Raw genomic sequence first — 21,740 nt, 5'->3', positions numbered from 1 at the left:
AAGCTAACAAATAATTCGATTTAACAATATTAAATAAATATTTACTTTGTTTAGCTGAAGATGTTTTTGCAAAATCAGCTTGTGTAAAAGTTGAAGTCAAACCTCAACATGGTGTCAGAATAATGCTCCTTGACTCAATCTCTCTCTCCTTTCTTCCGTAATTCCTACAGGGACGTAAAAGGACTCCAACTCCATCACCATCAGACACTCTAACACTCAACTACTTTTTAGAATCCGGAAAAATTTAAACTTATCATAGCTGATAAAACTGGAGTGAGAAACACAATTGTCTAACCTATATATATGACCAAAACTAAATCAAAAGCATTAACCATAGAAAAAGAGTAAACGCATTTTGTCCCTACCTAACTGCCTCCTTACTGAGTAATCCAGGGCCTATGCCAACAGAAAACCAAGAAGTAGGCTCTTCAAGGTATGGGAGCTGGATTTTGAAGTCCTCAGTGTGCTGATCTTCCCTCTTGAGCATCAGCCCTCACTCTTCTGCCAATACATTCCTTCACAAATCAATTCACTGGCCGAGCACAGTGGCTCATCCCTGTAATCTCAGCACTTTAGGAGGCTGAGATAGGTGAATTATCTGAGGCCAGGAGTTCAAGATCAGCCTGGCCAATGTAGTGAAACCCCATCTCTACAAAAAATTCAAAAAATTAGCCCAGCATGGTGGCGGGTGACTGTAATTCCAGCTATTTGGGAGGCTGAGGTGGGAGAATTACTTGAACTCAGGAGGCAGGGTTTGTAGTGAGCCAAGACTGCACCACTGCAATCCAGCCTGGGTGACAGAGCTGTCTCAAACAAACAAACAAAAAATCAGTTCACAAACTTCAACTCCTAGCAGGAAATAGGAGTAGTATAGATAGGCATGTTACATGTTGAGACAGAGTTCTCTCATAGATACATATAAAAGCAAGAAAGAGCATACAAAACCCATAGGTATATGTGCAATGTAGGCATTTTGGGTGTGATTTTTATTTTCTGTTTAAAATGTCAAAGTCTGGAAACCAAGTAGTTAAAGTAATTGCAAAATCTTAAAGCAGAGGCACAATAAATTAATGTTTGCTAGAAAAATCTCAACATTAGTTATCCTTTTTGGGTAGTAAAAATTTCAAAATACTCAGCAGGACACCATTCCTTTTGCCAAGAGGACCCTTGTTCTAGATCCCAACTTCTGTCCTTCAGAGATATCGAACAGATGGAAAGATAGTTATATTATTGAACTTCACTGGAGAGGTTATTGTATTATGTATCTATTTCAAAAAAAGACATTTTATGTCACCTATCATTTGCTTTTAGGTTTTAAAAAATTAGATAAAAAAGCATGTGTAACAGGATACCAATTTTTATTTGGTGTCAAGTTTTATAAAACATGAATATAAAAGTTTATGCAATTTAATGAATGCTTACATGCAAATGCATGTATAGATATTAAAAACATATTAACAGTTTTTTCTTGAGAATGAAATAGTGTCTCATCATTACTTCATAAATATAAAATACATGTATGTTCCAAATTGTCTGTAATATTTATAAAGTATATAGAGAAAACATGAATATTTAAGCTAAAAGATAATTTGGAGAAAACAGTCTTGCTTTCTTTTTCAGGGCTGAGAAAACAAAACAGGTGGCAGAAAGAAGAATCAAAGTCATATGCATATTAGTTGCAGAGTCAGAAATAGAACCCTGGCCCATTTATCATTTTTCTGTTTCGTACAATATACAAATTTCAAATCACATATATAAACATGTAAAAGTAGATTTTCCTACAGTTCAATTCATTCAAATATATAGTAATAACTTATCAGGGATAGGATCCTAGTCAACAGGGAGCTGACAAATCTCCTTTACACATATTCCCTTCATTATTATATAAAAACTGTTCTGAAAAATGTTTACTACTTAATAGACAGTCTAGTTACTGTTTGTTCAACACTGCTGAGAAAAGAATATAGGTAAAAGCTTACGGAGGAACTTTATCCATGAACTTAAGAATGAGCTAACAAAAATCATTAAGATATTTTACCTTTAAAACCCTTATTGATGTAACTTATTGCGATTAGTTAAGCAGGGTTTAGCAAACATAATAGTTCAATTGAAGTCTGCACAAAAAAATGTTGTCCTAATATGTGCATGTATTTTGCTTGTTTCCTGTAACTACAAATATACCAGTTCTCTTAACTAACCTATCAGTTTATCTATTATTAGGCTTTTTAATGTATTCTATTTATGACTAGTTCTTTTTTTTTTTTTTTTTTTTTTTTTTTTTTGAGACGGAGTTTCGCTCTTGTTGCCCAGGCTGGAGTGCAATGGCGCGATCTCGGCTCACCGCAACCTCCGCCTCCTGGGTTCAGGCAATTCTCCTGCCTCAGCCTCCTGAGTAGCTGGGATTACAGGCATGTGCCACCATGCCCAGCTAATTTTTTGTATTTTTAGTAGAGACGGGGTTTCACCATGTTGACCAGGATGGTCTCGATCTCTCGACCTCGTGATCCACCCGCCTCGGCCTCCCAAAGTGCTGGGATTACAGGCTTGAGCCACCGCGCCTGGCCTATTTATGACTAGTTCTGTTAAGTGTTTGAAATATTAGAAATTATATTTTCTCATTGAAAATAGGAAAGATTGCAGTTTGAATATAATCATCAAATGACCAAAATCACATGAATCACATTAGTATATATTTTTCTCTTTTTAACCGATTGAATTAAGCATCTTTTATCATGTATGCTTCTTTACCCTGCTCCTATTAAACAAGGAAATCCTTTTTTCTCTTAATTATGGAATTTCAATGCAGCACTGTGTATTATGATGTCAAGAGCAGCTGAACTCAAATCATATAATAAAAAGCAAATATATGAATTACACTATTTAGCAATTATTCAATATCCTTATGTCTCATTTTTTAAGTGTATAGAAAAGGTGAATTTTGTTCTTTTATAGACAAATTACTGAAGCAAAGAAAGCTTGTGACAGAAAGCAGCACTACTGATTGACTCTAACCAGGTCTCTCCTGAATCTATGCTCACCTCACTCCAAGATATTTTCCTTTTCAGTTTTGTTCTCTCTGTCGTCCATCCTGAGACACCAAGACATCACTTATTCGGAGCGTCTTTTAAGTATATACAAAGGTAATCCAATGTCATGGTGTAAGTTATATCTCTTTTTTTTCTTAGATGTAGTACAAAGCAACATACATTTCACTTTAGGTTTCTTTGCACAGTCGGAATCCTGCTGACTGCAAACTGTAAGAATATTCCTCTGATTTTCAGTCTTGGAGAATATTAGAAGTAGAATTGAATACAGATAATTTTGAGTTCAGGCTCCTCATTTACAGATTATAAAACAACAACAACAACAAAATCAAGACTTAAATTGGTGAGCTGTAATTCAACTGGAAGCATCAATTTGGAGTTTTTATAGTCCAGACTTGCTGTTTCTTTTAAATAATTTCTTATAGCCAGTTTTCACTCCATGTTCATCATAAGATTTCTAAAAGTATGCAACTATCCTACACATTGATATTCTTCATAGTGCTTTACAATAAAATGTGTACTTAGTAGTATTTACTAAATGAAGGAAAGAAAAGGAAATGAATAAATGACAAAATGTATGAAGTTATCTCTCTTCCATAGAAGGTGCCTAAATATGTAATGCATTCAGATCAGTTATCATAAAACAACATATTTTTCACATATCACCTTAACATAATTTCATGTTACTAAATTGAGAGTGATCTTCTTCATTCATTTTTTGTAAATGTCTAACATAATTTTACAGTTGTTTAGACCAGATGAGGAAAGAACTGGAAGGAAAATAATTAGGGCAGTATATGCTCATTAATTCCTGCAAAGCAATTTAAATCTGAAAAGTGGTTTAATAAGTTTTATTTATTTTTGGTTGTTTTAACAGATGACGTCTCACTATGCTGCCCAGGCTGGGCTCAAGCAGCCTCCTGCCTTAGCCTCCTGAGTAGCTGGAACTACAGGTGCACACAACTGCGCCCAGTTCAGGGCAGTCGTTGATGAGACACATGAGATACATGAGAGTAAATTTTAAAAAGCAAAGGTAATTAATCAAGAGGCAATTGGAGTAATTAAAAATTGCCTTTTGTTTTCATCACTTCTTGGAGCTATTTAAATGCTTATAAAGCACAAGTTCTTCATAAAATGACAAAATTAAATATAGTTTCCAAAATGACAGGAAATCAATAAGTAGGGAAAAAGATGTATTGTTCAGAGTTACATTTTAGCATATTGCTAAAACAAAATAAATTTAGTTTAAAAAGATGGCAATAGTAAAAAAGGAAAGAGATCTTGTCCTTTGCAGGGAAATGGATGAAGCTGGAAGCCATCATCCTAAGCAAACTAACACAGGAACAGAAAAGCAGACACTGCATGTTCTCATTCATAGGTGGGAGCTGAACACTGAGAACACATGGACACAGAGAGGGGAACAACACACACAAGGGCCTTTTGAGGGGTGGGGGTAAAGGGAGGGAACTTAGAGGAGGGGTCAATAGGTGCAGCAAACCACCGTGGTACACACATACCTATATAACAAATATTCATGTTCTGCACGTGCATCCTGTTGCTTATTTTTTCAGAAGAAATAAAGAATTTTAAAAATATGTGGAAATATCAGCAAGTGAGGCTTTTTTTTTTTTTTTTTTTTTTTTTTTTAAAGACAGAGTCTCCCTCGGTCATCAGGCTGGAGTCCAGTGGCCCAATCTTGGCTCACTCAGCCAGCCTTGATGGCTCACGCCTGTAATCCCAGTGCTTTGGGAGGCCAAGGGAGGCAGAACGCAAGTTCAAGAGATTGAAACCATCCTGGCCAACATGGTGAACCTTGTGGCCCCAGCTACTTAGGAGGCTGAGGCAGGAGAATCACTTGAACCTAGGAACCGGAGGTTACAGTGAGCCAAGATCACACCACTGCACTGCAGCCTGGCAACAGAGTGAGATTCTGTCTAAAAAAAAAAAAAGTTTGTCATTTTTTAATAAAGTTAAATATGAAATTACCACAGATACAACAATCACACTTCTAGCTATTTATTCTAGAAAAATTAAAATTTATGCTCACACACAAAAACCTATAGACAGATGTTCATAGCAATTTTGTTTGTAATAGCTCCAACTAAAAGTGATCAAAATTTTCTTCTAGCGATGAAGGAATAAATATCAGCTGGTACAGACCCACAGTGGAATACTACTCAGCAATAAAAAGGAATATACCACTGATGTACACAAAAATGTGAATGGATCTCATGGGTCTTATGATGACTGAAAAAAAGAAGTCAATTTCAAAAAGTTTTTAACTGAAAATTATACTTATTGAACATTCTTGAAGTAACAAGATAGAGTGAAAAAGAACAGATCAGTGGTTGCCAGGCTATGACTCTTAAGGGGAAATATGAGAATTTTTTTTGGCAGCAATGGGCACGTTCAATATCTTTATTTTGGCGATGACAAAATTAATCTCTATATAATAAAGTTCCAAAGAGCTATATACCAAAAAAATGTGCATGTGAATCTGAATAATGGTTACAATTAAAGAGTATTGAACCAATAAAAACTTCCTGGTTAATAATTTACTATGGTTTTGTAAAATGTTATATTAGGAAAAGCAGAATGAGTGGTACACAGGAGCTTTCTATGAATTTTGAAACTTTTGAGAAATCTTTAAGTATTTCCAAACAAAATGATTAAGTACAAGAAAACAGCAGATTTTTTTCTTCTAACCATGGTCTAAAATAGAAAAAGAAAAAACTATAAAATTTTTTTAAAATTAGTTTTCTCCATTACTTTTGTTTTCAATTTCATTGCTACTATTTTTACATATATCTCATCAAACAAACCTGGAGTCCTTTCAGTACTGCTCAGACTAAACAGAAGACGGCATTTTCCTAGTTACTACAACAGTGAACAGTTTTTCTGGGAAAACATGACACACAAATAAACAATGAGCAAAAAGTAAACTTGTCAAATATCCATCTTCAATTTTTTGCACAATTAGTATTTTGTTTGTAGGTTAATCTGAGGCTACATTATTTTTAAATTGCTGACAGGAGGGGATATACAATATCAGAAATAATAAAGTCATGTATGATGAAAAGGCTAGAATTCTATCACCAAAATTAAATAAAATATTGTGAGCCAATTCTCTATTGGGTTTCACACTTTCACACGTTTTTAAAGCAAAGGCATTGGCAACTTGTGTTTTGTACTATCTTTTCAAGGAGTTTTGTATAGCAAATCGCTTGTGAGGATAGAGATAATTACTCCCTTTGGGGCAGAAGGCAGATTTATTGTCCAACCAGAATAATAAAGATTATGCTTCTGTTTAAGGCAGAGTTGTGTAGGTTGCTAACTGTGGCATTAGAAGGTGAGTGATTTCCTAAATTCAGAGTCGCTCAGCTATGACAAGAGCTCACTATGTGCATAGCACCCATCTGTGTCTACCTTGGGATGTGGGGCAGCAGGGAGAAGTGATTTGCATTTGTAAGTTCTTGTTGGGTACTATATGCTGTGATTTAAAAAGTCATTTGTCTCTGACCTAAGAGACTGCAAAACCCTGACAACTTAACTTGGCTTGAAAATAGTATAAAATCTCAGATGAAAGGGGTTTGAAGATTAGGTGGACTTATATAGACCTATTTTGAAATTTCAAAATTCCTTTCTGTTCCTAGGCATATTATGTCTCTCCCTTACAGCAGTAGCCTCGGGCCAGTCTAATCCCCAAATTGAAACTGGTTCAGAATGAGGATGAGATGATTAAAACTTAAAATGTTTATAAAATATTTTATAAATTTGCTTTTCTCTCTCTTGTATCTGACTCAGACAAAAGGTCTGGATTGGGCATTGGGGAACAGGAATAAAATTATAGCTACTCCAGATTTTGTGGAGGTGGAAGGAAAAGCAAAGATCCAGAATTTGAAGGAGGGATGACATTATCCTGGGAGGTATGGGGAATAGAGGGCTATTGACGATCATATGTCTTTTAGAACAGTCCCTGGAGTCTTCCTCCGGAATGTAAACACCCTGATGCTGCTGTTTATCTTTTCCGTGATGTCTGGAAATAAGGGGAACCAATGTAAGCCTGCAGCTCATACTGTCTGCTGTACTGGGAGTCATAAAGTATTTTATCTTTGACCCAAGTGTATCATATCTTCTGCCAAGATCTAGGAAGCTTTGGCAGGCAAAGAAGTTAGCTTGCAAATAGGATAAAAATCTCAAAGTATTCACAGTATTTCATATAAACACAAAATAACTAAAGAAAGTTCAGTTTAATTATATTCTGGCTTTCCAAATTAGAAATTGAAAATATGGGAATAAAAGCAGTAATACTGGGTTCTAGATGTTTTATAAACAGTGCTTTTATAGATAGTTGATCACTGAAGTTCACAAAATATATTGACAATGTATATAATATCCTTCCATGCATCCTCTAGGCACTTAATCCTTGTGGAATCTGTGGTGGATAGTTAAACATGCGTTTTGATTTTCCAGATGCTGACAGCATCTCACCTTGAACAAACTAAATCTTGTTCATTAGACATGCAGAAGAAACCAACACATTAATATACTAAGGCACTTCTCAACCAACAGAAGAAAGAAGTTGGTCATCGTGAATCCACAGAAAGATCACTCTGATAAGCATCCTTTATGTTTATCAGAAAGTTCCAGGGAGAATCAAGCCTCAGTTCAGCACATTTACCTCAGTAATACACCCTGAGGTGTAGTTTTCCTTCTTCCTTTAATCTTCTTCATTTCTCGTTCTTGCTTCCGGGGATAACCACACAAATAGACTACCTAAACACAAATAGTTGTCTCAAGCTCTTTTTTGGAAACTACCTAATTTAAAACAAAGGAAACAGCTCGTTTCACAACAAATATGTTTAGGGTGTATACTTATAAACTTTTTTTTTCTGTCAATCAATTTCATGTATTTCCAATAACTAAAGGGTTTATACTATAAGATATAATTTGAATTAAATTTTGAAAAATGAATTAAACACCTGACAATAATACCATTTTACTTTACATGATGATTCTACTGACTGATGACCATTTAGACATATGATAATTTGAGAATTTACACTGAAGCGCATACGAAAGATGTCTGGAAAAAGTCAGGATTACAATCCCTGGTCTGGTACTCATATGGTTTGGCTGTGTCTTCACCCAAATCTCATCTTGAATTGCAGCTTCCATAATTCCCACATGTTGTTGGAGGGACTTGGTGGGAGATAACTGAATCGTGGGAGCAGTTCCCTCATACTATTCTTGTGGTAGTGAATCAATCTCATGAGATTTTATAAGGAGTTTCCCCTTTTGCTTGGCTCACATTATCTTGTCTGCAGCCATGTAAGATGTGCCTTCATCATGATTGTGAGGCCTCCCTAATCATGTGAAAATGGGACTGCACTAAACTTCTTTTTCTTTATAAATTACCCAGTGTCAGGTATGTCTCTATCAGCTGCATGAAAACGAACTAATACAGGTACCAATCCAAAATTATTATATTCTGCCTGGGTAAACCATGTCTCAGACCTATTTAATGTTACATATTTAGACATATTCTTTAAGATCTTCAAAATTTGACATGATCTTGCTGTTTTTGTGGGTAAACTACTAATAAACAAAATAAGACTTTGAAAAGTGTTAACCTACATTGTATTCATAAAATACTGGATTCAACTCTGGCTGATATATAAATTGGATGACACAAGGAGAGCTTTAATATGGGTAAGAAAATTATTGCTCTACAAAGAAGCAGAGGTGGAGATGAAAGTCAGAAAGAAGCAAGTCAAAATCCTTCAAAGAAGTTAATGATCCCACAATAAATAATCTATTAAAGATCCATAAGAACTAAGCGTTCTGTGCAGGTTTTTTTTTTTTTTTTCCTTAATTAGTGTCAGGTATAAGGATACAACCTAAAGATTACTAAACTCTATGGTAATAAAATGTGGTAAAGGAATTCCCCAATTTTCATCCATGTGCATCAATGGTCACACTAAATAGCCTAAAGTGATGAATAAAAAACTAGCAAACTTATGCATAACATTCCTTAAACAACAAAGCACTTTCATATATTACTGTCTTTAATTATCATGACTTCCTAAGGAGAATAAATGAATAGATAAAATTGTTTACATTTTACAAATGCTGCTTTTGAATGTCAGAGAAGTGATTTTTCTTACAGTTTCGTAAAACGACTAGCAGGATACCAAATTAGAACTCAACCAACAATACTCTAACACAAATTCCATTATTTTTCTCTTTAGTCATTATAATAATGTCTATTTTGGGGTCATATTACTATCTGTGATAGTAACAAACATATCCTGGTGAAATCCAGATTTTGAGAAGCAGTTTTAAATCCCCATAGTTCCATTAGACAGAAAATAAACTCTAAAATATAGAAGATATAGAGTCACTCTAAGAAGGGGTAAGGCAATCAGAAATACAGTAGCAGCTGGTCCAGAAATCCTCTGCTGATTGAAAATTCCTTCTATATTGTTTTTCTACCTAACTACTAAACCTACTAACCCTTACTTTAAAATTTATGTTTCACCAACTATCTCAATGGCACAGGTTTTTAATCATTTTATTCTTCCCTCTAGCTTGCCAAACTGCCTTTGATTTTTCTATTTTTCTCAAGGAACCACCTCCTCAATAGAGTCAAAAAACATTGATAGGCAATGAAATATCTTCACTGATACATAGATTGTCATTGGGCAGAGAGACGATGTGATGAACATAAACTCCTAGATTAAAAGTAGCCAGAGAGCTCTAGTTGCCAGTATGTTTCAAAAATAATCACACAATTTGGGATTTGAAAGCAACTTTAGATATCATCAGCTGAGAATTAACTAGTTACCCAAATACAGAATTGAAAGCCAAATTTTTTGACATAGGTCTAGCCCTTCCCAATATACTAGGTTATACTTGTAGCTTACCAACTCTCTTATTTTTGTTTCTCTATTTGTTGGTTATATCTGTTAACTCTTTAGAGATGAAATATTGATAGCATTCTTTAAATAACTGTATGTATTATAGTTAAGATTATAAATATAATAAGAAAGTTTACCAATCCCCATGGAACATCAGGATTACAAGCTATATTAGCTAATAATTTTGCATCATTTGTTAGATATGTATTTGTTTATTAAAAGCTCATAATATCAAGTGAATTATTCACTTATTATTATTCCGCTTATTTAGGGAATGCATCATCATCCTCATCTTCCTCCTCATCATCCTCAACCATATAATATGAAATTGTATTATTAATCAGTTTAAGTATAATTGAACAATTAAGGAAATTGGAATAACAATAGCACATGGGAAAACAAGCAATTAAAAGTTTTGTGTAATTTGTAGTATGAATACTTAACGATTAAATTCATACTCAATTAAAAAATAAAATTATTTTTAGTTAGAAGTCCTGGTTAACTCAATGCTAGCAATAACAAGGTTGCAATATTTTCTTAAATGGGAAATGTGCTATTGCAGCTATTAGCATGTGTCCAGTTCAAGTCTTAAGCCATAGCTATTTCCAATAAAGTAAATCTCTTTTATACCTTTTATGTTCATAAGCTCCTTATAATGATGTTCTTTCCTTTTATGCAGGTACCACCCTACTGCAAGCAACCACTACCCATCCTACACTATTGAAAGGGGCTTCCTACTAATCTCCCCATTTTCATTTCTACTTTTGCTTCCTTACCCCACATGCACTATATTTTACCACAACACTCCTTTCTTTCTTTCAGGATTATATATCTACCTGAATCACTCCTCTGTTTAACCCACCCATACCCATGTCCTTCTAGCTTCTCAGGTAAACCCTCTCCTTCCTGTAGATGACAGACTTGCTCCCTCTCCGTGTTTCTCCTGCTTCCTACCTATATTCTCACTTTCCTTTCCATCATTTATCTTTTCCTTTAGATAACATCTTAAATGTTATCTTCTCAGTGAGGCTCTTTCTGATTAACATATTCTCATCTTCTCTGAAATTCATTTTTTTTTTCATTTTTAATTTTTATGAGAACATAAGTATATGTTTAAGGGGGTACATGAGATATTTTGATATAGGCATATAATGCATAACAATCATATCAGGGTGAATGGGGTATCTATCACTTCATGCATTTATCATTTCTTTACGTTATAAACATACCAGTTATGCTCTTTTAATTATTTAAAAATATACAATAAATTATTGTTGACTGTAATTGCCCTTCTGTGTTATCAAATACTAGATCCTATGCATTGTATTAAACTATATTTTTATTCCCATTAACCATCACTTCTTCCTCTTCCCCACTCTGTAATTTTTGACAATAACATATTGTTTATATTCACAGAGCATTGTCATACTTGTATGTGTGGCTGTATTTGTGTATGAAAATATTTACTGGCTGCATCAGAGTAAAGAAGAAATGGCATTCTTTAATAATTTGTGTAAGATTTCTCAATTAGACTTTTGATATAACAACTGGAGAACAATTTTAGAAAAAGGTTTTGTTTTTATACATTTTTCTAACAGTGCCAAGTATTATCAAATCCAAATATTATAACACAATATTCATAGAACATGAAACTGCTCCACTTCAGAAGTAATAATTCTGTAGGTGGACACTGAAATATAGTTGAAACACATTAACTTAGGAAACTGGTAGCCACTTCTTTTTTACTTTTTATTTTCTAATACAAAGTTGATTAACTTTTAAACTTTTAAATAATTAGTCCTAAATACAAGTTACAAAAATACAAAAAGCTCCATAAACCTCTCATTCAAAATCCCCATTTATTATCATTTTACCACTCTTTACCACACTGTATCATTGCATGCACAAACACACATAAAATGCAATTTTTATAAAAATATTTAATGCCTGTAATGCTTCACAAATATCATCCTTATGCAGGAGCCAGGGGAATCTTCTTTGTATCATTCCAATTTTAGTATATGTTTGGCTGAAGTGGCAATTAACATTTTTAATTCTATACAAATATAGTTCCCATTATTTTCCAATAATCATGTCTACATAGATTAACCAAAATGGGAAGAAAACATTCAATAATTATGCATAATGCATAATAAATAATAACAAAAGTTCTTCATTTCTTCTTTCCAAGAATGGTATTAAAGTACTTATAAATTAATGACTATCTTCATCAAGTAACCTAATAGACACTAGCTACATAGGACCAATATATAATCACACAGATTTATATATATATATATATATATATATATATATATATATATATATATTAGATATATGTATCATAAAGGCGATTTATAGGTGATTATAATATATATGTAATGTGATCATCTAGGAATTAATTCATCTTTACTTTTTAAAAATCTATTTGTGCCAGGGATTTTCATCATAGTATATTTGATGTCTCAAATTAGAGAACTAAAGTTAATAGTACAACAAAATTATACATTTCAGAAGCTTTAATTCATTTGATTTTTACTGTAACCATTGACAAGTATTATGAAGTGAGAAAACTGTAGTTTTCAGTGATTAACATATATTTTCTATTTAGTCAATAAGTGGCTATGCTGGGATTCAAATCTAGTCCTGCTAAATCTGGAGTACATGCTTTTAACTTTGATACAATTATTCTGTACTACGTGATTCTCAAAACAAATAATAGAAATAAAAACTATGATGTAACTATTAAAGTGAAAAGTATAATTGCTTTCAGAAGCTAAAAGAGAAGCAGTGGGATTCAGGGTATATTAAGAAAACTAAAATAGAAATCTCAAATGAAAAATGACAGAATATTTCAGCGCATTTTATCTGTAAAGTCAAGTGGTATGGCATATTTTCATCTGGGTGGACTAGTCTATGTTTCAGCAATTGCCACTAAAAATAAATGACTGATTCAGCATCCTATTTCACCAGAAGTTATCTGACAGCTTGTATCTATTGTAAATGATGTGCATTAAAACAAGATTATCCTCCATCTGCTGGAAAGTGAGGCAGTGGTGTCTATTATAACTAGGTTTCAGGAGAAAATGAGTCCGTTACTTAGAGCAGTGAAGTACACTGTGCAAGACAGTAAACAAATAATCACACTCAATCACTACTGAAATTTGAAATCCTGAACCACAAAATTAGACAGAAAATTTTGCAATTTAGACTGTCAAAAGAGAAAAGGCCATGAAAGAAAAACAATTATAATAACTAATAGTAATAATAATTTCAAGGATGTTTTGCTCCAAAACAGCAACTTACATTGGTATATTTTAATTTTAATTAAATTACTCCCGTCCAGAAGTCTGTAATTCGAATTAGGAACCCTAGAGAGAGGTTTTATGGGTTCAAACAGACCTCATTTACTTGGTGAAATGTGTGACATTTACTTGGTGAAATGTGTGACACTAAGCAAGTATTTTATCATTCCCCACTTCAGTCTGTGTAAAATGGGTATAATAAATTCCTATCTCATAGGCTTTTTGTAAAGATTAGATAAATAATGCAAAGAGCTTATAAAAGAGCATAGCAGATGGAGCAAATGCAAGTAATTGTAAGTACAAATATGGTGCTCAAGGATATTTTTTGTCATAAACAATTCTTCCTAAGAGCAAAATTGGTTAGAAGAGATGGGAGTGGCCTGGCGCAGTGACTCACGCCTGTAATCCCAGCATTTGGGGAGGCTAAGGTGGGTGGATCACCTGAGGTCAGGAGTTCGAGACCAGCCTGATTAACATGGTGAGACCTGTCTCTACTAAAAATAAAAAAAATAACTGGGTAGGATGGTGGCTGCCTAAAATTCCAGCTACCTGAGATGCTGAGGCAGGATAATCGCTTGAACCTGGGGGGTGAAGGTTGCAGTGAGCTGAGATCATGCCATTTGCCATTGTACTCCAGTCTGAGAAACAGAGTGAGACTCCATCTCTGTGCCCCCCCTCCCCCCCAAAAAAAGAAAAGAGTTGGGACATTTGTAAGTAAGGAATAAGAAAAAATTTCCTCCAATTAGCAATAAGTCTTGAAATTTCTGGAGGTGTTCTAAAATTCCACCAATGGCTTATATCAGAAAGTTTTCCAAGACAGGTACAAGTAATTGAAGTGAGGAGAACTGCACTATCATTGATCTTGTATTGCATAATAGAGTAACATGAGGAACAGAAATTATGAAGGAAATAGAAACAGAATTAAAGTTCCTGTGTAGTAGGGAATAAAATCTGTCATTTGTTAAAACGAAAGTTTGATACTTCATCACTTAATGTATCAAAATGAACAACTGGAAGCAACCAGCCCAATGTCAGTAAGATTTAAATGTAGAAATGGAGACACAATTTGGGAACAGGTGCACCCAAAAAAAGATACAGCTCCCTCCACTGCACCCCCACCACCTTAACCAAAAAAAGAATAGAATTAAAATCTGTTGCCACTTTGGCTCATGATGTTATTGATAGCATATTCATGAGGATTTTTGTTACCAATTATGCAAATTCTTAATTATAAAGTACCAATATACAGTTTGTAAATATGCCCACAGCCTCTCAGAGCTGCCAAATTGTATATAGTAATACCGTTTCATGGTGTGGGGTTAGATCTTCTCTTCCAAAATTGTGCTTTTGAAAGTCTCCTGTGTGCTTATAAAGACTAAGTTAACCCAGTGATCCTGAAATAATCGATATGATAACAAGCTCACATAACTCACATAAGTCACTTTTTAATGGAAACCTGCCCTTTCGGGGGGCAACCAAGCCATTGGTCCTAGAAATGAAAACTGAAGAAGCATTTTCTATTTGTATGGGAAAGCCAGCTAGTCCTTGCTTCTGACTAAAACGTGACTCTCTCATGACTCTACTTTCTTGAATAAGAAAGTTGGATTTCTCTCATTCTGCTCTTGCTGCCAGCAAGGTCTCACATTAAGCTTTAACTGTGTGGAGAAAGCATGGTTATGGGTCCATTGGTACTTTGTTTCTAAAACTATTTCCTTCTCAAACTGTGACTTCAGTAGTGACAAATAGTGCAGGCACATAAATCTACTTTTCACTCTGAAAGAAATGACAACATTTACTCACTTCCCTTTCACTTGGCCAGTAGAAGTTGTTTTGTATTTAAAATTGAGAGTAAATAAGCCTCTCAAATGCTGGTTTATTAACAAGGGCTGACTAGGCATGGGAAAAAAGAGCCACCTCATTAAAACAATTGTAAGAAATGGATGGAGAGACTTCCTTCTTCTGTACTTTAAAGTGATGTGTTCAGGGAAACCCCTCAAACACTCTTTAATTATACCCCTTAGGCCTTAAAGAGTTAAGGTTACTTTCTAAAAGTGTTGCATTTTCTATTTAGGGAGTGGCTGAGGCAAGAAAGAAACAGGCTCACCTAGAATTCACAGCTCAATGGTTACACAGAGAGCACAGAATAAAGGTATTTGTGGAACTGGATTGTAACTGAGTGAGAATGTGGAATTTCTGGATGTCAGTACTAAAGCAGAAAAGATATTTTTATTCTTAAATTAATCATCTGTTTCCTGACTTATCCACAGGTACAGTCATGTGCTCATTCATAGTTTCTTTTCCTTTTTGCTTTTTTTTTTTCAAAACAAAAAAAACAAAAAACAAAAAAAACAACTAATAGGCTTTATTATTTGCAGCAGTTTTAGGTTTATAGGAAATGGGGATATAGGGAATTCCCATATACCTCCTGTCTCCCTCACTGGCAGTTTCTCCTATCATTAAAATCTTACCTTAGTGTGTTAACACTTGTTACAATTATCAAACCAATGTTGATGTACTGTTGTTAACTAAAGTCCATAGATCACATTGTTTCACTCGTGTTGTATAGATCTATGGGTTTTGATAATGCATAAGACATGTACACATAATTGCAGTATCACAGAGGATAGTTTCAGTGCCCTAAAAATTCTTAGTACTCCACCTATGCATCCCTTCCTTCTTCCCCACCCCAATCCCTGTTAACCACAAATTTTTAAATTTTCTCTGCAGTTTTTCCTTTCCCAAAATGTCATATATTTTCTTCCTTTAAATTTTCAGCACCAAATTATATGTGTCACTTCTATTCATCTTCATGGAGCTGACACAAACTTAGAGCTGTACCATGTTAAAGTTTAAAATTCTCACTTTGCATGTTTTCAAGTGCCACTTACTACAGGCTGATATGCAGTCTTCTGGATGAATGCTGGAATACCACAAAAACCTCACATCATTTTAAACCTCTCAGCTTCAAGCCAATTGATTGTGGCTATTGTGTAGCAGTGCAAGAGTGCAGACTGTGGAGTGACATGGCTCAAGTCTGAATCTTGACTGAAACACTAACGAGCTCTTTTATCATGGATAGGTGATTGCACCTCTCCAAGCCTCATCTTTAAAAGGAAATGGCAGAACTCCATACCTCACAAGAAACACTGTGAAGATTACATGGATCAATGTGGAAGAAATGCTTAGGACAATGACTGGTCTAAAGTAAACAGTAACATCGCTCTTCATATTATTCTCATTTCTCTCTGGCTAGCTCTTAAAGAAAATGGGCCCAATCGGAACTATACATTCATATTCTGATGCAGCACAACTTGAAAAGAAAAAAGATAGGTAACATAAAACTAGTTCATTGACTCCTTCCTCCAAACAAAAGACTAAAACACAGTGTTTAGATAAATGATGGTAGGGTAAAAGCTGTTCTCGAGTACTCAATATCACATATGAGAAGGTGTCAATGAAATAACCTTTATCATGAAATAGTTGCATACCGCAGATGATCTTACTATGCACTTCATGTGAAGTATTCACCATCAATTCACCCAGGGAAGGAGGCAGGGCAGGATCTTCCATGAAAGATTGTGTTATAACATGGTCTCAGCTGTTCTTTGTATACTTCTACAATATGAACCTTCAGAATATTCCTTATGAAAAAGATGTAATGCAATGTTCTTCTCATTTTAATCTTTTATAAGACCATTTTCTGGAAAATGCTGCAGCTCAGATATATTATGAAAAATGCTATTAATTACAGGTGTCTGAGGCAAGGAACTATGATCCTTTACATTTACTTATAATCTTAGTGGCTAAAATGAATATTCCTATTTCATTTGGGAAAAAATTAGATTTTGGTTTTAATCACAATCATACTTTAGCCTGTAATCCCATAGATTATCAAACATGTTGTATGAGCTGTTGATATTCACTATCAACAACTTATTCAATGTTTTTATCTTAAGGTAATTAATTTTAATAAGATACACAAAATTTTCTTTAAATCATGAAATATTAAACTGGCTAATAAAATCTGATATATTTAATAAGTCTATGGAAAAATAGGCTTTATAAAACCAGGAATGACTTAAAATAGATTTTCTCTGCTAAGCAATCTGGAATTTATTATGTTTGCTTATCCTATGTGAGTACATATCTTTGAATAATAGGAATATATAAAGATCCAAAAAGTAAGAGGATCTAAAGAAGGCAGACCTTTCATCCAGTAGTTCTATTTTCTAACTAGAATTTCTCTTATTTTCAATTATCCAAGCCTATGTCTTATTTTTTGGGATGTGAAGAGTGATTCTTTAAGTATCATTCCCTCTGGAATAAACTAGAAATTTTTCTTTAAATTTGCATGTTTTAAAATAAAAGAAAACCCACACACTTAGTTTCTCGTAGTTTCAATCAATGCTTTGTTGTAGTAAGCATCATCTTCACTGATACTCTTGATGAAGTTGTCACTGCCATCTTTATCATCATCATCATCACCGCCATTACCATTCTTACTAGTATTTGTAGGGCATTGATACAAAAAAAAAAAAAAAACCCTCAACATATCCGTTAGGAAGAATGCAATTTTGTTCTCAAGTAGTGCATATCCCACAGCAAATATTTCCATGACATTAATTCCATACATCTCTCTTCCATCCTCACAGAAACCATCTCAGTTTTGCTTTTTCCAATTCCTTTTCCTAACAGAAACTTGAATATGGTCAGATAGCCATTATTTCCCACCATAACAAAACCACACATGACTCAGGGGAAATGGAATTCATCTCCAGATTGTGGGGTGAACTCTGATTAATCCAACCCAAGCCACCATTCCCCCATCAACTATCAGTGCTCTAGGGATGATAAAGCAAACTTATTTGGCTCATTTAGACTGAAGTGATATAGATTAATGGTCTATATTGCGGGGCCAGGTTTCCCACTTACTCCTCCTGCATGTGAATAAGGAAACAATTGTCTTCACTTGGTGCTGGCCATGAATTAGAAGAGACATAAAATTGGGTAAGAGAATTGGGATGTAGCTGGGGATAGTAGAACAGAGATACAGGAAAAAATGTGGCTCTCTGATGATGTCATTGAAGCACCAATTCAATCAATCTTGACTGCAACTAATTTTGTACTTCTCTGGTCTTCCTCTTATGTTAGACAAATTTACTTATCTCTTAAGCCAGTTGAAGATAGGATTTGTGTTAATGTCAAAAGCATTCTAGGCCGGGCGCGGTGGCTCAAGCCTGTAATCCCAGCACTTTGGGAGGCCGAGGCGGGTGGATCATGAGGTCAAGAGATCGAGACCATCCTGGTCAATATGGTGAAACCCCGTCTCTACTAAAAATACAAAAAAGTAGCTGGGCATGGTGGCACATGCCTGTAATTTGAGCTACTCAGGAGGCTGAGGCAGGAGAATTGCCTGAACCCAGGAGGCGGAGGTTGCAGTGAGCCGAGATCGTGCCATTGCACTCCAGCCTGGGTAACAAGAGTGAAACTCTGTCTCAAAAAAAAAAAAAAGCATTCTAAAATATACTACTATTATACTATATTTAGAATATGTCAACTGGCTTTTCCTTCTCTTTTATCTCTAGATAGCATTCTATCCAAGAATTCTAGAATTTCAAGTATTCTACAGATAGAAAACTGTCCTCCACTGGACAGATATACCTTCTGCAAGCACTACATTTACTCAGAGTATGCTCCAAAATAAATAAAAGAACAAATGATAGCCTAATATGTATTTCAAGTCCAAGACACCAAATCTGGAAGTCAAAAACTTCCATAGAATGGTGTAGTAGTAAGATCTTATGAAGCATAAACAGAAGAATAAGCATTTAAAAATGAACTTCCTCATGGTGTTTCTAATCCATCTGGAGAAAAGAGGGCTTATGCTCTAAAAATTATTTGCCAGAAATTGCCCCAATGTAGAGATACCTATCATTCCACTCTTTGGACAGCGTATAGTTTACTTATGATATGACTTGGCTCTGTGTCCCCACCCAAGTCTCACGTGGAATTGCAATCCTCACATGTCAGAGGAGGTGCCTGGTGGGAAGTGATTGGATCATGTGGGCAGATTTCCCCCTTGTTATTGTCAAGATAGTAAGGTCTCATGAGATCTGATGGCATTTCCAGCTTTGTTCTCTCTCTGCCACAATGTGAAAAAGATCCTTTCTTCTCCTTCACCTTTTACCATGATTGTAACTTTCCTGAGGCCTCTCCGTCATTATTTCTGTTAAGTCTGAGGAACAGTGAGTCAATTAAACCTCTTTCCTTTATCATTTATCCAGTCTCAGATAGTTCTTTATAGCAACGTGAGAATAGACTAATACAGGAAATTGGTACTGAGGCACTGCTAAAGAGGTATCTGAAAACATAAAAGTAACTTTGGAACTGGAGAATGGGCAGAGATTGGAAGACTTCAGAGGGCTCAGAAGAATATAGGAAGATGTGGGAAAGGTTGAAACTTCCTGGAGACTTGTTGAATGGTTTTGAATAAAATGCTTATAGCAATATGGACAATGAAATCCAGGCTTAGGTGGTCTTAGATGGAGATTAGGAACTTAGTGGGAACTGGAGTAAAGATCACTCTTGCTATGTTTTACCAAAGAGACTGGCAGAATTTTGGCCATCCCCTAGAGATCTGTGGAACTTTGAACTTGAGAGAGATGATTTAGGGTATTTGGTAGAATAAATTTGTAAGCAGCAAAGCATTCAAGATGTGGCCTGGCTGTTTCTAAAACTGTGAGCTCAAATGTGTGAACAAAGAGATGATCTGAAACTGGAACTTATATTGAAAAGGGAAGCAGAGCATAAAATTTGAAAAACGTACAGCCTGGCAATGTGGTAGAAAAGAAAAACCCATTATCTAAGGAGAAATTCAAGGCAGGTGCAGAAATTTGCAAAAACAAATTCTCCTCTTAAGGGGAACTGAATGTTAATAATCAAGACAATGGAGAAAACCCAATGCAGGCCTCGAGGCCTAGAAGATGGTTTTATGGTTTGGACCCAGGGCCCTGCTATCTGTGCAGCCTTGGGATTTGGTGAGCTATGAAGCAGCTGGGCCAGCTCCAGCCATGGCTAGAAGGGGCCAAAGTACAAAGCACCAATGCATCAGAGGGTGCAAGCCCCAAGTTTCAGTGGCTTCCACATTGTGTAGAACCCATGGGTGCACAGAAGGCAAGGGTTTCCACCTTAATTTCAGTGGAAGTATGGAAATATTTGGATATCCAGGCAGAAGTCTGCTGAAGGGTTAAAGCCCTGATGGAGAGCTTCTTCTAGGTCAGTGTAGAGGGAAAATGTGGTGTCGGAGACCCCACACAGAGTCCCCATTGGGGCATTGCCTAGTGGAGCTATAAGAAGATGACCACCGTCCTCCAGACCCCAGAATGATAGATCTATCAACAGCTTGTACCATGTGCCTGGGAAAGCCATAGATGCTCAACAACAACCTGTGAAAGCAGCTACAGGGCTGTACTATGAAGAGCCACAAGGGCAGAGCTGTCCAAGGCTGTGGGAGCCCACCCCTTACATCAGCATGCCCTGGATGCAAGACATGGAGTCAAAGGAAATTATTTCAGAATTTTAAGGTTAAGCAAATGTCTTGTGGGGTTCCTAACTTGCATGGGGCCTGTAGCCCCATTGTTTTGGTCAATTTCTTTCTTTTGTAATGAGAGCATTTACTCACTGTCTGTACCTCCATTGTATCTTGGTTATAACTAATTTGTTTTTTATTTTACAAACTCATAAGCAGAAGGGACTTTCCTTGTCTCAGATAAGGCTTTGGACTTGGACTTTTGACTCAATGCTGGAATGAGTTAAGACTTGCGGGCACTGTTGGTAAGGCATTATTGGTTTTGAAATGTGAGAAGGACATGAGATTTGGGTGGGGTCAGTGTTGGAATGAGACGGTTTGGCTGTGTCCCCACCCAAATCTCATGTTGAATTGGTATCCTTACATTTCAGGGCAGAGTTCAGATTGGTGGTGATTGGATCATGAGGAGATATTTCCCCTTTGCTGTTCTCATGATAGCAAGTACATTCTCATGAAATCTAATGGTTTAAAAGGGTGTGGCACTTCCCCCATTGTTCTCTTTCTCTCTTGGCACCATGTGAAGAAGGTCAAATGATGACCTTCCCCTTTGCCTTCTGCCATGATTGTAAGTTTCCTGAGGCCTCCCAGTCAAGCTTCCTGTTAAGCCTGCAGAACTGTGGGTCAATTAAACCTCTTTTCTTTATAAATTACCCAGTCTCAGGTAGTTCTTTATAGCAGAGTTGAGAACAGACTAATACAACTTGTTTCTCTGATTATGTTTTCAAAACAAACTTTTAATAGATGATTTTGATTCCTAAGTATCTTGACAAAAAGATAAATAAAAATGACTCATTCTAGGCAAAATAATAAAACTGAATTTTGACTACACAGTGTATTTTGAACAAGATGAACCTACCCAATTTGAGATATCTTTTACCATAGA

At 35.4% G+C, this 21,740-nt stretch overlaps 1 protein-coding gene and 1 pseudogene across 4 annotated transcripts in view; both read right to left on the bottom strand.

Moving 5' to 3' along the window:
• LRP1B (LDL receptor related protein 1B) overlaps window positions 1–21,740 on the bottom strand; it is a 1,884,038-nt gene that overhangs the window by 911,429 nt on the left and 950,869 nt on the right. The gene's annotated exons all lie outside the window — the stretch shown is intronic.
• LOC120364434 (U6 spliceosomal RNA) lies at window positions 11,897–12,010 on the bottom strand (annotated as a pseudogene).

This window comes from Saimiri boliviensis, chromosome 5, assembly GCF_048565385.1.
Source record: "Saimiri boliviensis isolate mSaiBol1 chromosome 5, mSaiBol1.pri, whole genome shotgun sequence".
Classification (NCBI taxonomy): Eukaryota; Metazoa; Chordata; class Mammalia; order Primates; family Cebidae; genus Saimiri; species Saimiri boliviensis.
The sequence above is the reverse complement of the archived record's forward strand: the minus strand, read 5'-3'. Positions and strand labels throughout refer to the sequence as shown.